Here is a 13,364-nt window from a genome sequence, read left to right as displayed (position 1 = left end):
GTGAAAAAAATAAAATAATAATAATTATCTCTCAAGTATGTGCATGTTTGATTTGTATCAAACCCAAATTATAGCACTTTTGAATAACTATGGTTATCAAATATCAATATGGTATTTCAAGGTGATACTATTTTCAGGTTCGCCTTCGCCTAAACTTGACTTAATACCCCCTAAAATCAATGTCCAAAGAAATCTAATCAATTTAAGCTAGATCTGTTTCTTTGCATTGGATTAGTTTCAATCCACAGCATCCGCCTATGTAACACTTCTACTTCTGAGGTGAAAGGTGACAGAGCTAGAGCGGTATTTGTCAGACCATGAGACATGGTCGAAAATCAGTCTTCTCACAAAATAGTCTGTAGCGTCCGAACGGTTATGACCCCAAACTTTAATGACCCCCTTTACAGAAAGATGACTCTCTCGACCACGATGGCGTTCTCCGTTTCGCTCTACAACCCCCACAAGTGTCTTGGAACTTGTCTGAAGTCGGTACAGCCGATCTGCAAGCTTTTGTCTGTAGCATCTGAACAGTTTGGGCTACACACTAATATGACCCCTAATGCTTTGAGTAAAGAACATGTTATTTGTAAAAACATTCAAGTTCTTGTTAATGACTATATGTCCAATTCGTATCACTTTGAAAAAAGGTGTAATGCAGAAATCACTCCGCCATTTCCTGGTTGGGTAATTGAGTCATTTGAGATGGGAGTTCCAACCCTCCAGTAGCCGCTAGATGTGGTTGTAAACAGAGGTTTCTGTTTTCTTCCGACAAATGTATCTCTTTTCAATGGTTTAAGCTACAAAATATTATGACATTATCACCGAGAGAGAAAACCCCCAGGAACACGTACATACAGTTCGGGTCAGAAGTTTACATACATCTTAACCAATTACATTTAAACTCAGTTTCACAATTCCTGACATTTAATCCTAGTATAAATTCCCTGTTTTAGGTCAGTTAGGATCACCACTTTATTTTAAGAATGTGTAATGTCAGAATAATAGCAGAGAGAATTATTTATTTCAGCTATTATGTCTCACCACTTTCCCAGTGGGTCAGAAGTTTACATACTAAATTAGTATTTGGTAGCATTGTCTTTAAATTGTTTAACTTGGGTCAAATGTTTTGGGTAGCCTTCCACAAGCTTCCCACAATAAGTTGGGTGAATTCTGGCCCATTCCTCCTGACAGAGCTGGTGGTAACTGAGTCAAGTTTGTAGGCCTCCTTGCTTGCACACGCTTTTTCAGTTCTGCCCACAAATGTTCTATGTGATTGAGGTCAGGGCTTTGTGATGGCCACTAATACCTTGACTTTGTTGTCCTTAAGCCATTTTGACACAACTTTGGAAGTATGCTTGGGGTCATTGTCCATTTGGAAGACCCATTTGTGACCAAGCTTTAACTTCCTGACGGATGTCTTGAAATGTTGCTTCAATATATCCACGTAATTTTCCTTCCTCACAAAGCCATCTATTTTGTGACATGCACCAGTCCCTCCTGCAGCAAAGCACCCCACAACATGATGCTGCCACCCCCATGCTTCACGGTTGGGATGGTGATCTTCGGCTAACAAGCCTCCCCCTTTTCCCTCCAAACATAAAAATGGTCATTATGCCCAAACAGTTTAATTTCTCCAAAAAGTATGATCTTTGTCCCCATGTGCATTTGCAAATGACTTAAATGTAAATGTAGTATATTTTTTGTCGGTTTTGGAGCAGTGGCTTCTTCCTTGCTGAGCGGCCTTTCAGATTATGTTGATATAGGACTCGTTTTACTGTGGATATAGATACTTTTGTACCCGTTTCCTCTAGCATCTTCACACGGTCCTTTGCTGTTGTTCTGGGATTGATTTGCACTTTTTGCACCAAAGTACATTCATCTCTAGGAGACAGAACACATATCCTTCCTGAGCAGTATGACGGCTGTGTGGTCCCATGGTGTTTATACTTGCGTACTATTGTTTGTACAGATGAACGTGGTACCTTCAGGAGTTTGGAAATTGCTCCCAAGGATGAACCATACTTGTGGAGGTCTACAATTGTTTTTCTTGAGGTCTTGGCTGATTTCTTTTGATTTTCTCATGATGTCATGAGAAAGAGGCACTGAGTTTGAAGGTTGGCCTTGAAATACATCCACAGACTCAAATGATGTCAATTAGCCTAACAGAAGCTTCTAAAGCCATGACATCCATTTCTGGAATTTTCCAAGCTGTTTAAAGGCACAGTCAACTTAGTGCATGTAAACTTCTGACCCACTGGAATTGTGATACAGTGAATTATAAGTGAAATAATCGGTCTGTAAACAATTGTTGGAAAAATGACTTGTGTCGTGCACAAAGTAGATGTCCAAACCGACATAACAAAAAGTGGTTGAAAAACGAGTTAATGACTCCAACCTAAGTGTATGTAAATTTCCAACTTCAACTGTACCTACTGCTTCCCTCTACTATGTCTGCAAGCTGTTAGAACAAGACCAGGCACATATATTCATGTTATTTTCTACACAGAAGATCACACAACATTGTCTAATGATCTTCTGAATTTCCCAATACCTTTATGATGCATCAGTCACTTCAAACCATCTTGAGATTGACAATATTGTCCGACTGATTTTTAATAGACTCACAGCCCAAATTGTAAAAAAGTAAACTTTGGCCGTTAATTACATAACTTCGTTTTTTTTGTACATGGTTGGGTGTCACAGAAACATTTTGCTATCAAAATGGGGTCGCAGGACAAAAAAAGTTTGGGAACCCCTGCATTAAACAAATCAAATATCCAACAACTTTCCTCATATCACCAAGGTCCTTACCCTCCGGTCTTCTGTGGCTATGTTTCAAAATGCAAACATCCAACTAATCAAAAATCAGGTATCAAAATATGGAAAAATAGTGAAAATGTGGATCGTTTCACCTTTCCCAGTGTCTCTAGTCAACAGTGGACATCTGGGGAGCCATACACCTTGCTGTGATTACCTACTGTAAACATGTTTGGTATGCATTGGGCTTTATGTTGGCTACACATTCTACAGCTATACAGACCAGGGACTGAGAGGAATGCGATGCCAACAGGTCCATGATAACACGCCAGACAGCTAAATGAAGTGACCGCATTCCACGCAGGGGCCTGAGTTCATTTAAAATCTGACTGGTTGATAAACAAGGAGAGAACAGCACATTCTCCCCCCCCCCCCTTTGAACCGACCAATTAACACATCCAGGACAAAAGGAGGAAACAGAATGCCCAATGGCTGAGTATGGAATGCGTTTATCCATAACACATGGACAGCAGTCGGCAATGTCCCAATAGGAGCTGGGGAAGGATGATGGACAGGGAAAAAGTTAACAGGAGGGGAGACACGGGCAGCCACATCTAAGGGAAAACAAGGCGGCCGGTACATTTCATTAAGGGAGGGGACCTATGGGCCGTTTATATGAAAGAGACACGGCTTGCTCTGTGTGCCACACACAACAAGGACCTGTTCTGACCACAACAGTGCACGTGCGTGTGCCCCCCTCGCCAGGAACACAACAGCAGACATTCCAGTCACCCCCCCAGACCCCCAACACAACGCACCCACACGTGTATCACCCCCGCGACGCAAACCCAAATATCCAAGTCACCTCACTCCCGACGGGGAATCGGCAGAACCACAACACCCCACATTTGGGTCAGGGGTGCTGACGGGATACCAGGGACATAAAAACAGAGAACACATGCTTTCAGAGATGAAAAATCTACTTAGTTCTTCAGGGGACAGATGCACAGGCACACTTCGCCCTGTAAAACACCACACCAGGCGGCGGCAGCTGAACAAATCATACTTCAACCCCTCGGCCAATGGAGGAGGGGGGTGGTTTTAAGAGATTACTGACTGACGCAGTCTCTCAAATAGCCGCCTGTCCCTTTTAATAGCTGGCACACGTGTCAGCAAATAATCACTGGTCTAAATGAAATTGTTTACGAGTTAACTTCAGTGAGTACTGTAAAGGTTGAGCAACAGAAGAGAGAAAGAATACCAACATCATTGCCATGGATGAAACAGCAATTTGCGGTTTGACAATGGTCGGCTCGACTGGCAACAAGATCTCACTTCGGTATTCAATGTTTGTCCAGTGGGATAAACATCTGTGGGTGAAGTGAAAGTAGGTAAATGGTTAAAGATGTTCAAACCGAAAATAACTTCACGGTTAAGCATTAAAAAAATAAAATGACAGTTAAGTTGCACCTAGTGGACGGTATTAAAAAAAGGCATCATCCAATGTCCTGTGGACGAGGGACAAACATTGAATACTGAAGTCTATCTGGTGTGATCGCGTTGCAACTACGGGGGGGATACAAGGCACAAGAGAAAGAATGAAGCGTGAAACCTGGGGTGTATGATAGGAAAAGGGCGATACAACCAGTCACTTGTACGAATGCAACAAGACGGCGCCGGACAACAAGGCTGACGTTTTACGTATTCCTAACCAATTGTGTTTTTTTCCCCTTTGCATTGTTTGTAACTTCTTTTGTACACAATGTTGCCGCTACCGTCTCTTATGACCAAAAATAACTTCTGGGACATCAGAACTGCGATTACTCACCACGGACTGGCAGAATCCTTTTTCTCCTTTAACAAGTCTGACAAGCGCGGCCTGAATGGTATACTGCTTTCTCAGGAACAGGCCCAGTTTCCCATCATTTGCATGAATAGAAGGCGGAGAAAAAGGGGCCAGAGGGCGGGCTACCTTCTGAGAATTCGTTGGCCATCAAATAAACCCCCAATTCCTTCTATTCTGCTAGCAAACGTGCAATCTTTGAACAATAAAATAGGTGACCTACGCGGAAGATTAATCTACCAACGGGACATTCAAAACTGTGATATCTTATGCTTCACGGAGTCGTGGCTGAACGACAACTTTATCAACATACAGCTGGCTGGTTATACACTGTATCGGCTAGATAGAACAGCAGCGTCTGGTAAGACAAGGGGCGGCGGACAATGCATTTTTGTAAATAACAGCTGGTGCACTATATCTAAGGAAGTTTCAAGGTTTTGCTCACCTGAGGTAGAATATCTCATGATAAGCTGTAGACCACAATATATACCAAGAGCGTTTATCTGTATTTTTCGTAGCTGTCTACATTCCACCACAGAGCGAGGTTGGCGCTAAGAACTCACTGAATGAGCTGTAAACAGGAAAACGCTCATCCAGAGGCAGCGCTTCTAGTAGCCGGGGACTTTAATACAGGGAAACTTAAATCTGTCTTACCAAATTTATATCAGCATGTTAAAATGTGCAACCAGAGGGGAAAACAACCTCTGGACCACTTTTACACCACACAGAGACGCAAAGTTCTCCCTCACCCTCCATTAGAGCAAATCTGACCATAATTCTATCCTTCAGATTCCTGCTTACAAGCCAAAATTAAAGCAGGAAGTACCAGTGACTCGGTCAGTAAAAATGTGTTCAGATGAAGCTGATGCTAAGCTACAGGACTGTGTTTGCACATACTAGAATATGTTCCAGGATTCCTCTGATGGCATTGAGGAGTACACCACATCAGTCATTGGCTTCATCAATAAGTGCGTGCTGAGTCCCATCCTGTACTCTCTGTTCACTCATGACTGCATAGCCAGGCACAACTCCAACACCATCATTAAGACTGCTGATGACAATAGTGGTAGGCCTGATCACCGACAACAATGAGACAGCCTATAAGGAGGTCAGAAACCTGGTTGTGTGGTGCCAGGACAACAACCTCTCCCTCAACATGATCAAAACAAAGGAGAGGATTGTGGACTACAGGAAAAAGAGGACCGAGCACGCCCCCCATTCTCATCGACAGGGCTGTAGTGGAGCAGGTTGAGAACTTCAAGTTCCTTGATGTCCACATCACCAACAAACTAACATTGTCCAAGCACACCAAGACAGTTGTGAAGAGGGCACAAAACCTATTCAGAGGGTACTGCGTACCGCCCATTATATCACTGGGGTCAAGCTTCCTGCCACCCGGGACCTCTATACCAGGCGGTGTAAGAGGAAGGCCCTAAAAATTGTCAAAGACTCCAGCTTCCCTAGTCGGCAAACGGTACCGGAGCGCCAAGTCTAGGTCCAAGAGGCTTCTAAACAGCTTCTAGCCCCAAGGCTCCTGAACATCTAATCAAATGGCCGCACCCCCCCACCCCACTGTTACTCTGTTTTCATCTACGCACAGTCACTAATAACTCTACCTACATGTACATATTAGCTCAACTAACCAGTGCCCGGTTATTAACTCTTTACCGGTACACCCCTGTATATGGTCTCGCAATTGTTATTTTACTGCTGCTCTTTAATTACTTGTTACTTTTTTTTTTACTGCATTGTTGGTTAGGGGCTTGTAAGTAAGCATTTCACTGTACGGTGCATTTCACTGTAAATTAGATTTCATCAACTGAAACGTGTCTTCCGCATTTAACCCAACCCCTTTGTATTAGAGAGGTGCGGGGGGGGCTTTAAAAAAAAATGTCTTCGGTTACCTGGGGAACAGTGGGTTAACTGCCTTCGGTTACTGGCCCAACATTCCTACCCGCTATAGCAGCCTAGTCTTTGCAAGTATGATCTGCTATGTATTTGTTATGTTTATACTCCTCACACCAGTTAGCAAAAGTATAAAACATTTTAGTGAGCAAATACAATGAAATGTGTCGTTTTACCAGGTCAGCCATAGTAGTACGGGGCCACTGGCTCAAATTAGGGCCTTGAAGGGCCCATCGACAGAGTTTACAGCATATGGGGGAAACCTTATTTATACTAGGAGTTTACCGCATATGGGCCTCTCTACTCTTCTCAACAGCTGCACTACAGTCGCTAAACCGGAGGATGTCAGCAGAGTGAGTTAGCCATTATCCTCACTTTAACCAGATGTCATCAGCAGAGTGAGTTATTAGCCATTATCCTCACTTTAACCAGATGTCATCAGCAGAGTGAGTTATTAGCCATTGTCCTCACCTAAATCAAAGTCAACAAAACTACTTCAGCCAACTATGAACCATGTCAAAAAGAACAGAAGCCTAGTTAAATCAGTTATGTTAATGTTAAAAAGACCATTCATGTCTAGCCATTTGTTCACCCAAGACCAGACGACTAAAAAGGGACAATGGTCCTGCATGGTAAATATAAAATCATCAAGCAAGACAAAAATAAATAAACCAGCTTTGCTCCTCCACTATCTTAATTGTTGGTGCCCATTATGTAAGTAAACAGCCCAGTATATAAACCTGCCCAGAGGGCAGTCTTCTAGGGGTATTGTAAGGGCTATTGTTTACCTCTACAAACAGAGAGAGAGCCAGGGGGGGGGGACGACATTTGGAGCTTATTCAGAATGAAGAGAATTGAAGCAGAGGCATCGCAACAAAGTTTCAATGTTAATTTTTTTCTGTCTTTCATGGAAGAAGTCGGCTGAGAACAAACCCCTCTTCACATTATGAGATCATCTTTCAATTCTATTTTGAAATGATAAGTAAATGTAAAAACAATTACGCACCATAAAAGTATAACAAATTGAAAATTAATCTTGATGCAAGGTTTATATATAAATAAATAAATATATATAAATAAATAAATAAATATATATATATACACACCAAAATCTTTGTTTTTGTGTGCATAAAACATTTTTTTTTTAAAATAAGTTTCAATTGACATAATACGCAAATAAACTTTTCTATTTACATAAGCAAGGGGAATGTCATGTACCGAGAGGGGGTTTGGGGGGGCTTGAAGCAGCATGTATGTACGCAGCCCCATGACCAAGAAGGCGTATAAACTCACTGGCTGACGTATTTTGCTTTACCTTAGATCCTACATGGTGCTCTCCAGGGAACAAGTGCTGCTGATGGTATGACTTAAATGTAAATGTAAATGTATAAATGTTGACATTCATGTTTGGTAGGGTTTTATAATGAATAGCAACATTGACACATGGCCTTAATAGAGGTGCATACAGAGACAAGTACATGCAATTTTGGCTACAGGTGCAGTCGAGTGGCTACAGGTAAGTCTTCTACCCGCCAAGATGTACACTACATGACCAAAAGTATGTGGACACCTGCTCGTCAAACATCTCATTCCAAAATCATGGGCATTCATATGGAGTTGGTCCCCCCCTTTGCGGCTATAACAGCTTCCACTCTTCTGGGAAGGCTTTCCTCTAGATGTTGGAACATTGCTGCAGGAACTTGCTTCCATTCAGCCAGTAGAGCATTAGTGAGGCCTAGCCCGAACCATGAATAACAGCCCCAGACCATTATTCCTCATCCACCAAACTTTACAGTTGGCACTGTGCATTCAGGCAGGGCACGTTCTCCTGGCATCCGCCAAACCCAGATTTGTTCGTCAGTTTGCCAGATCTGAAAGTGTGATTCATCACGCCAGAGAAAGCGTTTCCACTGCTCCAGAGTCCAATGGTAGCGAGCTTTACACCACTCCAGCCGATGCTTGGCATTGCGCATGGAGATCTTCGGCTTGTGTGCGGCTGCTCGGACACGGAAACCCATTTCACGAAGCTCCCGACTAATAGTTATTGTGCTGACATTGCTTCCAGAGGCAGTTTGGAACCCGGTAGTGACTGTAGTGACGACAGAAGATTTTAATATGTTTATGTGGCCTACCACTTCACAGCTGAGCCGTTGTTGCTCCTAGACGTTTCCACTTCACAATAACAGCACTTACAGTTGACCGGGGAAAGCTTTAGCAGGGCATAAATTTGACAAAAATTACTTGTTGGAAAGGTGGCATCCTATGACAGTGCCACGTCGAACATCACTGAGCTCTTCAGTAAAGCCATTCTACTGCCAATGTGTGTCGGCTACACACTAGCACACACCACCGCTAAGTAGCTAGCCATTCACATCGGCTACACTGGCTTCTGACCCTGCAGCAGTGACATCCTGGATTGGCTCTGCACAGGGGCCTGCTGAGGAGCAGGTGCATCAGGCTAGCGCTTCCGAGCATAACGGCAGAAAAGTTGAACACAAGCTGCCAGTTCATCTCGACCTGCCTTTCTTGAGACCACATGGTGAATTCACCAAGCTCCTTTATATTCTCCCTTGCAGCCTTTTCGCTGTGTTGTTACTGCCCATATGGCATCTTTCTGGATGCTCTGCCACCTGGAGTGAACAAGAAAGTGATTAGTCAGCCAAATCAACAATTGAAAAAAAAAATTCCATGTGTAAGTTAATTTAGCGTCACCAACAAAACATCAAGTAAAATAACATGCTATACTGTCCTATACCTGTAAGGGGTATTTTGCTGGCCTGAGCACCTCGACTCAAGAGGAGTTGGTTGGACTTGAGAGGGAAACTAGGGGCAGACTGCTCAGAGTTGGGGCTACTGACGGGACCAGAGGCTGGTGTTGCTGCATTGCTTTTCGTCAGAGTCTGTGTGGGAGAAATTGATAAGCAAAGGTACCCAACAGGATACATTCACTATGAACAGTGATTTTTGTAAGCAAGCAGCTAGCATTCCCCGATGTAAAGTTGTGGTGAAATAACTCAACGGCAACTAGCTCATAGTCATTACAAGCATTTGGGTGGGAGTGATAAGCAAAGTTTGCAAAAACAGGCTAGCAATGTTTTGTTAGCAGCCAGCTAGCAGACGACAACGTTAAGTAGTGATACTTTAGATTCATATAACTTAGAACTAGCTAGCCATCTGGCTAATACATTAGGACATAGTGTCCGGATGACTTAAGTTAATTTTACACAATTAATAAAAAGTACTTGCCAAATTCTTGCTCTTCATCTGCTGCAGTTACCCTGGCCTCCATAATGTGGGTGCGGGGATGGAGGCAGGTTGCGTGATGAGGAAATTGTCCAATTCCCTATTGAATGGACAGGCCTCTCTGCCAATACCACTCAGTCCATTCTCATCTTTGGTCCGGCGATACGCATATTTTTCATGTCTGGCGCTGCTTCCACAAAAGGATGGTGGCCATGTTCAAGCAACGCCGCAGACGTCGAGGTAGACGTCTTTCTTTCTGTAATTAGTGCAACAACCTCGCTAGAATCTGATCGCTTGACCAAATGGAGATCAAAAGCTTGGTCTCCGCACCGGACCAAGTCCGAACAAGTCGTTTTGCTGTGGTGTTGTCGATATCGATACGGATATGTACAAACAACAAGCGTGAATGCAAAGCATAGGGATTTTCTCTGGCAAACGTCAGTTTATACATTGTGCCCGGAAACGTCCTTCGACCTTAAAACCTCGTACATCACCGCTCACGCGACTACAATACACACAGGCCGGTAAATCTCTTCACACCACAATGCTCGGAGTGGAGGTGAATCTCAAGCAAAGCTCGTCCGCAGCCTTCAAACGGTGGCGTAGAAGACAAGATTGCAAATTTACATTACAAGTAAAAAGGTCCTAGCTGAGGGTATTTTCTCAAAACCTCTCCCTCGCTCTCGTAGTGCGAACACCTAAGTAACGAGCCCAGTATAAACCTGGTCTATTGGGCTAATATTTAGCCAGGGGGAACATTAACATACAGGTTGTTATGTTAACAACATACAGTAGCTTGGATGAATAAGGTGCCCAGAGGAAACTGCCTGCTACTCAGGCCCAGTTGCTAATATATGCATATTATTAGTATATTTGGATAGAAAACTGTTTGAATGATGTCAGAGTATAACAGAACTCATATGGCAGGCAAACATCTGAGAAAAGAATCCAACCAGGAAGTGGGAAATCTGAGGTTGGTGTTTTTTCAACTCATTCCCTATTGAAGATACAGTGGGATATTGGCCATGTTGCACTTCCTAAGGCTTCCACTAGATGTCAACAGTCCTTAGAACCTAGTTTGAGGCTTCTACTGTGAAGTGGGGCCGAATGAGAGGGGAATGAGTCAGAGGTCTGGCAGAATGCTTTGAGCTCGTGGCGCGCAGTCATGCGAGTTAGCTCGCGTTCCATTGCTTTTCTACAGACAAAGGAATTCTCCGGTTGGAACATTATTGAAGATTTATGTTAAAAACATCCTAAAGATTGATTCTATACTTAGTTTGACATGTTTCTACGGACTGTAACGGAACTTTTTGGACTTTGTCCGGCCTTTCGGGCTGGACTTGCATGCGCGTTTGGATTTGTTTACCAAACGCTCTAACAAAGGGAGGTGTTTGGACATAAATGAACATTATCGAACAAATCAAACATTTATTGTGGAATTCCTGGGAGTGCATTCTGACGAAGATCAAAGGTAAGTGAATATTTACAATGCTATTTCTGACTAATGTTGACTACACAACATGGCGGATATCTCTTTAGCTGTTTGTCTCTGAGCGATGTACTCAGATTATTGCATGGTGTGCTTTTTCCTGTAAAGTTTTTTTGAAATCTGACACAGCGGTTGCATTAAGAAGTTTTTATTTTTATTTATATTTCTGCGACTCATCTCTGGTGTTTTTCTGTGACTTGGCGAGTTTCAGACATTTATGCACAATTTTTTTTTTTAATGAAAAATAAAAAACTTTGCGACTGAAAGCTCAACTAAAAAAAGATCTGTCGACCAATAGCCTATTGACCAAACAATCGACCAGTTGACTAAATGGGGTCTTCCCTACTACAGGACGAAGCGTGCATAGTTCAATCTAGGTAATCTGTCCTTACAAACATGTGCCACAAAAAAAATATAATAATTATATGCCTATACGTTGAAGGGATGTTAAAATCGGTTAGCTGCCAAAAATACATCTGACCGGTCATGCTTATCGGTCTATAGGTTAATTTGCATAATCTAGTGGAATTAAATTGGCATGTGTGTATTTTCTTAAGTAGTACAGCATACAGCGCCTAATTTGAGGAGCGGCATAGTGCTGTCAGCGTGAGAGCAGCTCCTCAAAAAGCTGGTACTGGAGTGAAACAAGCGTTTGTAAGCCCAATTATTGCGCAACAAAAACAACCGCGTGTTAATATTTATTTTTTATTTTTTTATTAACTGCTGAGAGCCACAATAAAGAAAAAAAACGCTATTTTTTTTTTATTTCTCAATTTCAACTGGTAATTAAAGCGTGCCTCTGCTATCGCTACCGGTAGGCAGGCTATCTGCTTGGCACCCACCACATCGCGATGGGAGCTTGTGTTTGAAACCTGAAATTGTTTTACTTTACTTCAAATAATCAGGCATCTCTTACCTTGCTTCAATGTAGCCTATCCAAAATCAAACCCATAGAAACGTGGAGGCAATTATTTTATAAAGACTTCCTCGTGCCATTACCCAACATTTCTCTCCTGTTCTAATTGGTTTTCATATTAACTTTCTTTCGTTGTCCAGAAGCCAAAGCCACAATCGTAGTCATAGCAAACCATCCTAGTTGTTGCTATTAGATACCCGCTATTTCTAAGTGGAACACCACATTGAACACCACATGGAACAGCGCTCATTAGGTGCACTATTCAGAACAGATTCCATTTTGGCAAATGTTTGAAAATTGCATTTTATTAGCCACTTCCTTATAGGAGTTCCATGTTCAATGATAGTGAAAAAGGCCTTTTGACGAAGACAGCCTTGCTATTTATTGTTTCCATTAAGCTCTCAATTAAAAAATGTTGGTTCCATGTATAGTATTTTCTCAGCTACAATTATTTGAATAATTCAAAGGCTGTTTTGTGCACCCTGGTGATGACTAAAGTGTCTTAGGATTTATATATATTTTTTGTAATTGTACCCCCTTTTCCTCCCTAATTTCACGACATCCAATCGGTAGTTACGATTTTGTCTCGTCGCTGCAACGCCTCAACGGGTTCGGCAGAGGCGAAGGTCGAGACATGCGTCCTCCAAAACATGACCCACCAAGCCGCGCTGCCTCTTAACACACCGCTTGCTTAATCCGGTAGCCAGCCGCACTAATGTGTTGGAGGAAACAGTTCGACTGACAACAGAGGTCAGCTTACAGGCGCCCTTGCCCGCCACAAGGAGTCACTGGAGGGCTGATGAGCTAAGGAACCCCCCCCCCGCCAACCCAGACGGCGCTGCCCTATGGGGCTACCAGCCAGCTGTGACAGCCTGGTATCGACTTGGGCAGCTCTATTAAGAATGTTCAAATTTGACTTCTCTATGTGGCCATCTATGGAAATGGTCTTTCTGACCCGGGCGTTAGTTAAACTGCAGTAGCGTGCTTCTACAAAGGAACCAACCCTGGCCCCTTCTTCCTTGGAAAGATGGCATGAATTGAGACGATAACAATTGAAGGATGTGGAATCTGGATGAACGGGTTCCTCTGAACAAGCGCTTTTTTTCTGAGGCTGCATTGTTAGGACGTCATCTACTGTAAATGGGGAATGGTTGACACAAAGAAACAAAAGAGCCTCAACCGCCCAATGCCTGTACATCAGATCACAGGCC

The 13,364-nt window shown here is 42.9% G+C and overlaps 1 protein-coding gene across 3 annotated transcripts in view; it reads right to left on the bottom strand.

Annotated features, from left to right (window-relative positions):
* Nucleotides 1-13,364, bottom strand: part of LOC118400695 (run domain Beclin-1-interacting and cysteine-rich domain-containing protein-like) — a 128,907-nt gene that overhangs the window by 85,684 nt on the left and 29,859 nt on the right. The window lies entirely within an intron of this gene.

The sequence above is a fragment of the Oncorhynchus keta genome, chromosome 22 (genome assembly GCF_023373465.1).
Source record: "Oncorhynchus keta strain PuntledgeMale-10-30-2019 chromosome 22, Oket_V2, whole genome shotgun sequence".
NCBI classification, from domain to species: Eukaryota; Metazoa; Chordata; class Actinopteri; order Salmoniformes; family Salmonidae; genus Oncorhynchus; species Oncorhynchus keta.
This window is presented reverse-complemented; position numbering and strand designations above follow the sequence as displayed.